Here is an 11595-nt window from a genome sequence, read left to right as displayed (position 1 = left end):
TTAGGAGAATCAGTAATTAATTCATGACAGTTGTTTGCCTTACTCCTTGTCACAATGAATAGTCAAAGGGATGGACACATAACCTAAGTTGACAAGATTGGTCAAATTGTTGCTGGAGATAGAGAGTTTTTGCTTTGGTTGTGAAATTGTGAGAATTTGGCCTGGGCTAGAATCTCCCATTGAACTTTTCCACCAGCATGGGCCAGTCTCAAATAGCAGAGAAGCAATGATGGGAGATGAAAAGGTGGAGACTTGATGGTATAGAAATATCTTTGGTTTCAGTCTTCTACAAAGTAAGCCCTAATCCTATTCTACTTGTGTTGGTTATTTTAAATAAGACACTCTTCTTTGTGAACAAGTCTTGACTGATAAAGAATATATACAAATTTATTGGGAAAAAAATAAGGAGAAATACCAATAAACATATTTTTCCAAAAAAATATACTTACTGGTATTTACTATAATATGGAGATTCCATTTTTTCCTATTTATGAATTAAGATTAACATTTAGTTTTTATTCTTTTGCACCAATTATTAAATTCAGATAAGTAACATACATTCCTTGTAAAACAAATTCAAACAAGAACTCTCTCATTTCCTAGGATAAGCTTGATTACCCTTTGTGTATTGCCTTCAAGAAAAAAATTTAATATATGTCCATATGTTTATATATTAATATACATATGAAACTATGTAATGTTTTATTTATATATTTTTCATACTCATTTTTTTCCCATAAAAATGGGACTATGGGGTCACACTATATCCAGGAAGACATTTTCAGCTACAAGTAATAAAATATTCCATTTGAAGTACTTTTGACATCGACGAAAATTGACTAGTTCACATAACAAAAGTCTGGATGTAGTAACTTAAGGTAGTCTGGAGGTTAAGTCAGCGGCACGATGATGCCTATAGCTCAGTCAGTGCTCTCTCTAGCATGCTTCAGTGTCTTCCTTCAGGGTCACAGATTGATTAAAGCAGTTCCAAGTGTCACAAAAAGGCATAACAATACCCATAATAGGAGAGAAAGGAATTTCTTCACGTATGTCTCTTTTTACTAGTGAGGACCACTTTTTCTTGAAGCAGACTTACCTTCTCAATCATTACTAAGGGGAATGTCCGTGATTGAGTTTTATCCATCATGTCCCCTCTTCTCTTCCCCTGGACTTAGGAGGGGAACTCCTTACCTGAACACTCCAGAAGGTGAAACCCTAAGATAAGTGTCCATCAACAAAGATGACTGAAGGAAGGGTGAAGGGTTTGGTAGCTGGTGAGAGAGGGGAGAGGGAGATAACCAAAAATGCCTGTTATATATATATATATATATATATATATATATCTATAACAGGCATTTCATATATATATATATATATATATATATATATATATATATATAAAATATACAGCCCTGAAACTTTTTGTAACTAAACAATATATAATATTTATATATAATGTATATAATGTTTGTATATATTATATTATTAAATATAATATATAATAATATATAATGTTATATATAATATAAAGAAATATAATATTTACTGTATTCTATGCACTTTTAAATTGAGGTTAATTCCCATAAAATAAAATTAAATATTTAATAGTGAAGTTAGTGGTAATTAGTATAGTCACAATGTTATGCATCAACAACTTATGTCTAGTTTTAAAATATTCCAGGTACTTTAATGATGGCCTATTTTCTGAGATAAAATCTCATTAATTAATTTATAACCAGGAAAAAATCATCTATTTTAGTATTAAAAAAGGAAAATGCCACCCCCCTTTCTTCCTAAGGAAGATTTTTATGTTTGTAAAGGAAGTATGCTCAATTAAAAGCCTTGTTCTCAGAAATTTTAACTTTTATGTCAGAAAATCATTCTGGCATATTCCTGTCATTACATAATCATTTACATCCCAGTTCTCTTAATTTATAATATTTTTACAAATATGTTTCATTCTTCAATTTGAATCTATTTCCTGTAATTCTAGTTGGAGATTATTAGAATTATGCTAAACACCAGGGAATTACTCTACATTTTTAAGGGGATAGACATGAAGACTTTTATACTTTTTATTTCAGTTAGCTAAACACAATTTGGTAGTTGAGTCGAGGGCCAGGTAGGAAAAATGTGCTGCATATATTTTACAAAGGCGACTAGATGTAACTTACCTGGTTATTTAGGTAAACTATTCTTTTAGCATTTGATCATTATCATTTAATAGCATATTATGATGTTTTCAAATCAGCTGTGCCAGGAACACACTGTTCTCTTTGAACTTGATTATATCAAAAGAACTTTGTAGTTAAATATAGACTTGGGATTTCATGGCTAAAGTATATCCGCTAGAAAAAAAAAAAAAGTTTTCAGAGACAAATCATTTTCCTTTCAGAGTTTAGAAAGACAAATCTCAAAAAAAAACCCCAAAAAACTAATCTCTTACTAGCATGAACTTCAATCTCAGTCTTTCTCTGTTTTCATTGTATAATATGTTAACTATTTAGCTTTTTAGATCACCCTGCATACATTGCAATCACATTACAGAACTTGAGGGATTAATTGATTCAATATTACTGAAACTTGCCATTTAAATGTGTAGGGAAATACATTATGGGCAGGATGAAACTGAAATTATTGAAAGTTGATATTATGATTGCCTCTAGTAAAGCAATTCCAAAACAGGGCATGCTTTTCTAATATTCATACCATGTCACTAGAGGCTGCCAGTCTTTCAATACCATTGTGTTTTATTGTGAAATAGGGCAAATTACTAAAATTATTTGAAAGTTGAGAAAGACCACATGTGTGAAAATAACTTGAATTCTAATTAATTGGGAGAGATTTAAGCTAAGAAGAAGAGATCAGTGAGACTGTGCTCCCATGTACTGTTATGAAAGGATGCTGAAGCCCATTCTGATCACACCTTTGAATCAAGTTGACAAGCATGTTCTAGAATAGGAAGCACTCTGAGGTGATAGATGTTAAGCACATCTGGATCCTGTGTCTTGCTTTGATATTTACAAGGTGTGTAAACTTGAGCAGACTATTCTAATTCTCTAAGACTCCATTTTATCACCTAATGAGGTTTTATACTATTGTACCTCCTTTCTTCTGGGGAGAATTAAGTAACATATTTGTAAATAAGAGATAAGTAAATTGCTTAGGACAGTGACAGGCTAAGAGTAGGTACTTAGACAATTCTAGGTATTATTTGTATCTATACCACATTCTGGTAGTAAAAGTCATTTATTTACAAGCTATTGTTATGGATATGTGTCATGCTATCTCTTTAAACAAAAAGATATTTTGAATGGATAATCTGGACCTATCATTCTCAATGTATTTTTTTTTTAAGATTTTTATTGGGGAATTGGGGGGATGGGAACAGTGCTGGGGAATTGGGGGAAGGGGAACAGACAAGTTGCTGTTGTTTTTGTTCTTCAGTCTAGTTGTGGAGGACGTTGCCTCACTGGCCCAAGTTGGCACCATCATTGTGCTCTTCCCAGACGAGGCACATCAGTCGCAGGCCTCTGGACCGTTGCCCACCACGGCCGCGGGCCGCTCACGCTGGCCGCTGGCCACGCACGGCAGCCCATGGCAACCCACTGCAGCAGGGACTGCAACCTACGCCATAGCAGGCGACTCATGGCAGCCCAGCTCCAGGCCGAGCTGTTGCCCAGCATCCCATCTGTGGAGGACAGTGTCACCGGCCCCCATACGTGGGATCCGAACCTGGGCCCTCTGGCATCCCAAGCCAGCCCTTAACCATCGCGCCACTCGGCCGGCCCTCAATGTATTTTTCTACTCCGTTATGCCAAAGGTATCGATGACGGTTTACTATGGCAGTGATTCCTAAAGTCTCCAGGATAACTGTGTCTGTGCACACAATCCCCAAATAACTAACACCGCTACTATCTTTCACTGTTTTCTCCACTAGTTGCTATTAACCACTACCTCCAAGCATTAAATCAGGGCATTTTAATTTTACCCTCATTTGACCCTATGTAAAATTGACTGTGTGGTGAACATGCAATGTGGTGCATGAGGTCTGACAATTAAGTTCGTGAACTCACTCTAGAAAAAGTGCTACACACCTCATTGCTGAATATCTCTCTGGTCACCTTTGAAATACTCTCCTTGGGAAGCTATGAACTGATGCCAGCACCTAGTCCACCCTTCAGAGAAATTTTGGAACTCTTTTTCTGGAATAGCCATCAGAGCTATTGTTATGTTACACTTGATGTCCTGAATGTCATCAAAATGTCTGCCTTTCAAAATTTTCTTTATCTTTGGGTAAAGAAAAACATCATTGGGGGCCAGATAAGGTGAGTTGATAGGGTGTTTCAATACAGTTATTTGTTTACTGGCTATAAACTCCCTCACAGACAGTGCTGTATGAGCTGGTAGATTGTCATGATGCAAGAGCCATGAATTGTTGGTGAAAAGTTTGCGTCGCTTAACTTTTTCACGCAGTCTTTTCAGCACTTTCAAATAGTAAACTTGGTTAACTGTTTGTCCAGTTGGTACAACTTCATAAAGAATAATCCCTCTGTTATCAAAAAAGGTTAGCAACATCGTTGCAACAAGTTCGCAAACTTAATTGTCAGTTCTCATATAGATGATGTATATTATAGAATAGTACACTTAAAATATATATAATTTTACTAACTAATGTCACCCCAATAAATTTAATAAAAAAGGAATACATATTAAGGTTCAAATTTTAAAAGGTGAAGAAGGCATTGTTTCAAATTTAGTTAATCTCTCCAATAGAAATTTTACTGAAAGAATCTTGGTAATTTATTATCATCACCAAAATAACATCTTTTTTCAGTTTGATATCTATAAAGAACATTAATATTAACTGATAATCCTAATTTCTCATGGTAATAATTCATTGTTTTTCTGGTTGTTGTTTTTTTTTGAGGAAACTGCAGTATATGCTTCATAATCATCAACCCATGTCTGCTGTGATGTTTTTTCTCACTGTCTCTGATAGCTAATTCTACTTTTTTTTTCTTTTTTCTTTTTTTTTAACTTGTAGCAAACAAACATGAGGGAATCAAGAGGCAAATTTACAGGAAAGGCTGAAGGTGAGGTTTTATAAAGGAACAACACTTTCCGTTTTTATTTTTATTTCCTTCTTTCATGCCTGGTGCCCGCCTATCAAAGCCTCTATGTCCTCCTTCCATCACCATATATTTGATCCCCTTTACCCGTATCTACCACCCTACTACCACCTCTAGTAACCACTAAACAGCTGCCTGTGTCCATGTGTTTTTGTGTCTTCATTTGTTTGTCTTGTTCCTTTGTTGCTTTCAGTTTCATATACCACATATCAGTGAAGTCATATGGTTCTCAACTTTTCTGTCTGACTTATTTTGCTTAGCATAATAATCTCAGGATCCATCTATGTTGTCATAAAAGGCACTATTTGATCTTCTCAATTGTCAGCCCAATAAACTTTAATTGAAAACAGGAAAAAAAAATTAAATGCAATTTACTGCAGGGAAAGAAAAAAAGCCTCTATGTCATGAGGTTTGGGTCTAATGGAGCTAACATTCAAGGTACTCCTTTGCTCCAGTTGAGCCTCTTTAGTAAGGAAACTGTAGGAGGGTCATTTCCTGAAAATTTGTTAGGACATTCATGGATTTGATAAATCTATGAATTGGACAAATGTTGAGCAATTTGACCTGAAAGGCACAGAGTAGAAACAGATTTCTGTTCAAATTGCCCCAGAGTTCTTGAATGCCACCTAAGGACTCAGAATCAAGGTTCCTACAGTGTTTAAAAATTTGGCTAATGATCTTTTCATACTTTCACAATTATTAGCATTTCAAATGCCTGTGTGTCAAAAAAATAGATGAAATGCAGCTTTCAGTACAGGAAAATACAACACCTAGAGAACAACTGCTTATAGGGAGATTTTGTGAGTAAAATATTCTCCAAGTTATGATGTTGTTGCCACCTTCATATTTTTGTTTATTAAAGGATTTTGGTTTTGCCATATTTAGATGTCAACAAAACTTATTGTAGGGTAACATGATGAAAGCATTTTCAAGTAACACTGTGTGGTTTTTAATCCACATTTTCTTTTTCATATTATTTATATGTTGTTAAGAAATGTCTTAAGACACACATATTGAATATTTTCCTAGGTAGAACAGAATAGAGCAACACCACCTAAGGCTTTGTTTGGATATTTTTGTAAAACAGTATCTGTTTCCCTTACTATATGTACCTTAGTTCAAGTTATGAAATAAGGTTGACACGGGAGTCATTAAAAAAGTTCCATTGCAGAGAAGAATGTGACATGATATCTCAGAGTCTGCTTCTGACATTTAGGCATGTGAAATTGCAGTAACAGAAGTTTAGATCCAAAAAAGGGCCTCATACATATTCTTGTCCGACAATTTATAGTTCAAGAAACTATTATAAGGAAGTGGAATGACTTGCCTACTCCACAAAAAGAAAAAAAAAAGCTCAAGATTACTTCAAGATAATATTTATTGCAGCGATATTAAATGCCAGGAACTGTATACTTACACTGAGTTTTGAATCCTACAGCAATTTTGTGAAGTTGATGTTTTATCCCTGTTTTACAGATAAGAGAGATTTGAAGACATGAGGTAGTTTCCTATATACCAATTAGTTAGCATATGAGCAACTAGGCTTAAACCTAATTATCTTTTTGGTATATATAATAGAAAGTCAATAAATATTTTTTGAGTAAATGAATGAATAAATGAATGGTTCACAAGAATGATTTCAATTTATCACTGTCTTGTAACATACTACTGGAGCTCCAATATATAATTATTTGTTTTATTATCCCATTCACAAAAGCTTAATTGACTGTGTAACCTTAGCTTATCACTTTCCACTAAGATTAATACAATTATAATGGCACATGTCTTTGCTGATAAAGAAATGACCTACAATTATTCATTATTAAATATATATGTGCAAATTCCAGACCTTTCAAAAAATGATGTCTTGGCCTAATTAACTTTGATTTATGATCTATCTAGAAAATGACTATGAGTGGGCAGATATTTAAGTCGTTATGCTCTTCCACATTATTCTGAAATGAAAATAAGTGCGCATTTAATTGCTCACAAATGTGGTTTAGCCTCTGTTGTGAAAATTAGAATACTGAAACATGTCAAACAATTTTGAATAATTTGAATCCTAAAACTCTGGTAGACAAACACAATCAAATATATTTCTGATTATATAATGTTAGAAGTTTGATTAATTACTGAAATGAATAAGCACAGATAATTTCTGTAACATAAATTGTAGATACTCTAAAAAATCAAAGTGTTTTAACTGCCTTAGTTATATTGAGAACATTACCAGTTCTACTAAGTAATTAAATCTCTGTACCTACAGGAATATTTAATTCTGCTTGTAGATGTGTATGTGGTAATCAAAATCTGTAACAATTACTTTTCATTCATTTATAGAGTAGGCATGGAAACCCAGTAGATCTTTCTGGTAGCTGGTATTTCTAATAAGATGAATGGTAACAAAAACAAAGAGCTAGATTATATAATACACTCACAAAGAGAGTAAATGCTTTCAAATGACAACTCCTTTATGCCATTGAAATATAGATCAGTATTGTTTCTTCATTTGTTTTTTGGAGAATAGCCCATGATTTTTGTAACACAATAAAATCTTTGTTAAAATATTCTCCAGAACACTTTTACAATAAGACCACAACTTTTTTTCTGTGAATTTTGCTTATTAAATTTTGTAGGATATAATTCAAAGAGAGTAGCTTGCATGGATATGATTCTGAAGCAATGAGTTATAATAAAGTTCCAGTGAAATAACACAAGAAGATGAATATTTATATTGGAGGCAAATGTTCTGGGTTTTAATATCAGCATTACTATTTACTAGCTGCAGTTTTCTCTCTCTTCATCACAATTTTTTTATCTATAAAATGGGGGATATAGGTAATGTTTATGTTGCAGAGTTATTGTAAGAAACAAAGGGTAAGTTAACATTTCCTTGTATTTACTATATGCTTAGTAGGCACTTTCACACAAATAATCACTCTTTTAGTCTTTATACCAATAATGTTCAGTAAGAATTATAACCCATATCATTTCAAGATAAACAATAGAACCTCCCCATGTTTATACAGTTGAGTGTGATAAGAAACAAGAAGAACTTCCTTGATTCAAATTCAGGGTTACTTGTTTTAGAAGTCTGTGCTCTTTGTAGTATTCTAAAATGTTAACATTGCATGAATAAAAATATATCTAGTGTGCAGTTAACATGCATCAATAGTTGAATATAAATGGGTACAGGAGCTTTCTTACGCCTAGTACAAAATTTACCCTTTTGAAATCTCTTGTTTTTCTTTTAGCTTCAATTCAAAAGTGAAATCAGAGGGATACATTCTGTCTCTCTCTCTCTCTCTCTCTCTCTCTCTCTCTCTCTCTCTCTCTGTAATTATTTTTTAGTTCATGACTTAAACTATATTCAAGTGAAAACATTGAATATTTTTCTGTGGGCACAAAAGGGTTTAACTTGAACTTGATTCTCCAGTAACTAACCAATAGGGGGCATGAAAGCACTGCAACTACTGTCATTGAAGCTTGTCTGGTTAACAAGGTTCTTATCTGATGTTCCTAAGGCACTTAAAATATCATATGCTGGCCTTAGTATTTGCAATTGCTATACGAGGACTAGCTACTGAAATTAGTATATTAATAATGTGTTGTAACTCTTAGCAATGTTAATGAATCAAGCATTTTGATTAGCAACGCATACGCAGGGGAGAAAGTTAAGATTGGGTATTCAAATGAAAGTAATTAAAATGAACACAGAGCTGAAAATGAAAATGTGACACACATAAATGGCCCTATTATTGCAAGATAACAGAATGCTGTTGAGGCAATTTTCCTGGAACTGAGCAGACCACCAGTTAATTGTCTGTCCCTTCCCTCTCATACTTCTCACTAGAAAGACTTTTGTCTCTGCTATTATAATAGAAATAGTTTAAAGGGACGAGTCTGAAAAAGTTTGGGCATGACTCTTTAGAATAAATCACCATGCAAAGACATGGAATAGTATACCATGTGTTTTTATTCATATAATGTCAACTAGAGAATTATCTATCCAGATATATTGGTTGCCGGAAAAGTCATGATGCTTTTTTGCAGCGAAAAACATAGGAAAAATACGTCATGACTTTCGACAACCTAATAATTTTTATCTTGGGCTTTTCCTAAAACCTGCCAGAAAGGACTTGTTTTTCTTAAGAATGGAAGGACAACAGATCTGACTTCTTTCACTTGTTAGTAAAGCAGAGTGGGACGAGGTGAGCAGTCAGATTTGTGGGTTGAAAAGGAAATGGTGAATTGTAAACTGTGCCGTGTACTTGTTGTTAGTTCTTAAAGAATCTGTTCCTCCCCACAGAGGTCACTTGTTCACTGGTCATACTCCAGATTTCTTTATCATCTGTGGCATTATAATGAGAATTTGCCAAACAAGCTAATTTAGCTCCACTTCTTTCTCTCTGGGAATATAATGAAACTGAGTTCCAGACGTGTTGGCTTTGTATAGCAGAGGGGCTATTGCATGTTACATATGTGTTGAGTATTACAGCACTCAGTTGTAGGATATGGGTCTGTAGTCTTAAGATCTAGGGATAATAAAGGTACTGCCTGCAATTTTTCCCTTGGGATAAGGCAATTATGTGGATGCCTTTGGAATCTTCTCTAACTAGCTTAAGCCAGGGTTTGTCTATAACTTGACCTTCACATGACTTAAAATGGATCACAACTCTAAGGGGATATAGAGCCCAACCGTAAGATAGGGTGGGCCTGTCTGAATATTATGTCTGCTTCAGACTGAGTCAATGGTGAAGTGATAGCCTGTTCTTTCTCTGCTGATTTCATTACCATCCTTTATTTTTCTTTATTTCTGCTTCCCTTTCCTGGTCAGCCCTGAAGGTTATGTCTCTCTCTCTTACTATTCTGTCTCATCTCATATATTTGATCCACCTCAATTGAAACCTATGTTTCCAGTCATATTAGGACTAAGATATCTGAGAACTCAGTTAAAGAACAACTATAATAGGGTTCTCATGCATACTCCTGATTTGGTAAAAGACTCTAATTATAGTGTTCAAAAGTCTAAATTTCTGTCTCAATGTTCACTCCTCAGATCTTTGTAAATTATTTCTCAGTTTTAAGTAACTAAAATGAAGTCCATACTGCAACCCTGCCCCGACAGTAGTACTTTGAGTTTGTTGTGACAATCATAGTAATGGATTTTCTCTAATCCAGCCTCTGTTGTCTAGTTCCTCTTGTGACCAATAGAACTCATTTGGTCAGTAGCCATGGAATTGAGTGATGCTAACTGTCCCATATGGCAATTGAACTTGCAATCTTGACTTCATTAACACCACACTCTAACCAGCTGAGCTAACAAGCAAAGAAAATCAAATTAGATACTATACAGAGCTCCTGGTTAATTGCATTTTCCTCTTTTGGGCTCTTCATTATAGCCACTTTCACCAATTCTAAAGGGTGACGATTGAGCCTATGTGGATTTTGTTCATTTTGTCCCTTATGCTGAAATTGTAGAATGGAATGTACTATTTAAGTTCAGGCAGCAAAGTCATGAGCATATATCAGCTAAATTATGGTACCTAATGTTCTTTGTCAGAGGCTGAAGTAGCACATTTCAAACATCTCAAGAGGAAAATGGCTGCAGTTTTGGACAAGAGAGGTGATGAGAAAGCAGCTCTCTAATCCATTTTCTATGCACTGCTTTTCTAGTCTCTCAGTCTTATTTCTGCCTTCAGTTCCTAGCTTACATCATGTTAGAATACATATTTGTGCTTTCATGTGAACTCCAGATTGCAGATGAAATCTGACTTCCAATCATGCTTAATGACCTGGCACCTCAGCATTGCATCTTGAAGCTCAAATTTATTGTGCCTAGAAATCTGACTTTCTGAATAGCATGTCCAGATAGCAACAATATGTCTGTGATTCTTGGTAATTAATCCAGTGTTCTACTCATTAGTCAGCAGGGTGAACAGGACCTTATTCTTTCTTTGCCTAAATTGCCAGGCATGGATAATAATAGTTTTGTTAAATTTAATTCACTTTAATTAATTAACATTTTGACACGTATGTGATTATAAACTCCCAAGACATTTACTAGATTAATGTTTTATGATGAACCATCATGTCAACAAATATCATGGCTGAAATATTTAAATAGACTGAGTCTTGGAATTTATTGTAGGCATTACTTTATGATGATGTATTATTGGAGATGTCAGTTTTTGAGGTTGGGAGGAGTTGATTATAGACTCATCGAGTGTTTCTTTTTATACAACTTTTAAGTTGTATCATCTGTGGGTTAAGACAATTTAGTAGATAATTTAGTAGATTAAAATAAACACAGAATTATTATTATTATTTTTAAGATTTTTATTGGGAAATTGGGGGATGGGGACAGCGTTGGAGAATTGGGGGAAGGGGAACAGACAAGTTGCTGTCCTTTTGTTCTTCAGACTAGTTGTAGAGGACGTTGCTTCACTGGCCCAAGTTGGCA

This window comes from Hipposideros armiger, unplaced genomic scaffold, assembly GCF_001890085.2.
Source record: "Hipposideros armiger isolate ML-2016 unplaced genomic scaffold, ASM189008v1 scaffold_83, whole genome shotgun sequence".
NCBI lineage: Eukaryota > Metazoa > Chordata > Mammalia > Chiroptera > Hipposideridae > Hipposideros > Hipposideros armiger.
Note: the sequence above shows the minus strand (reverse complement) of the source record.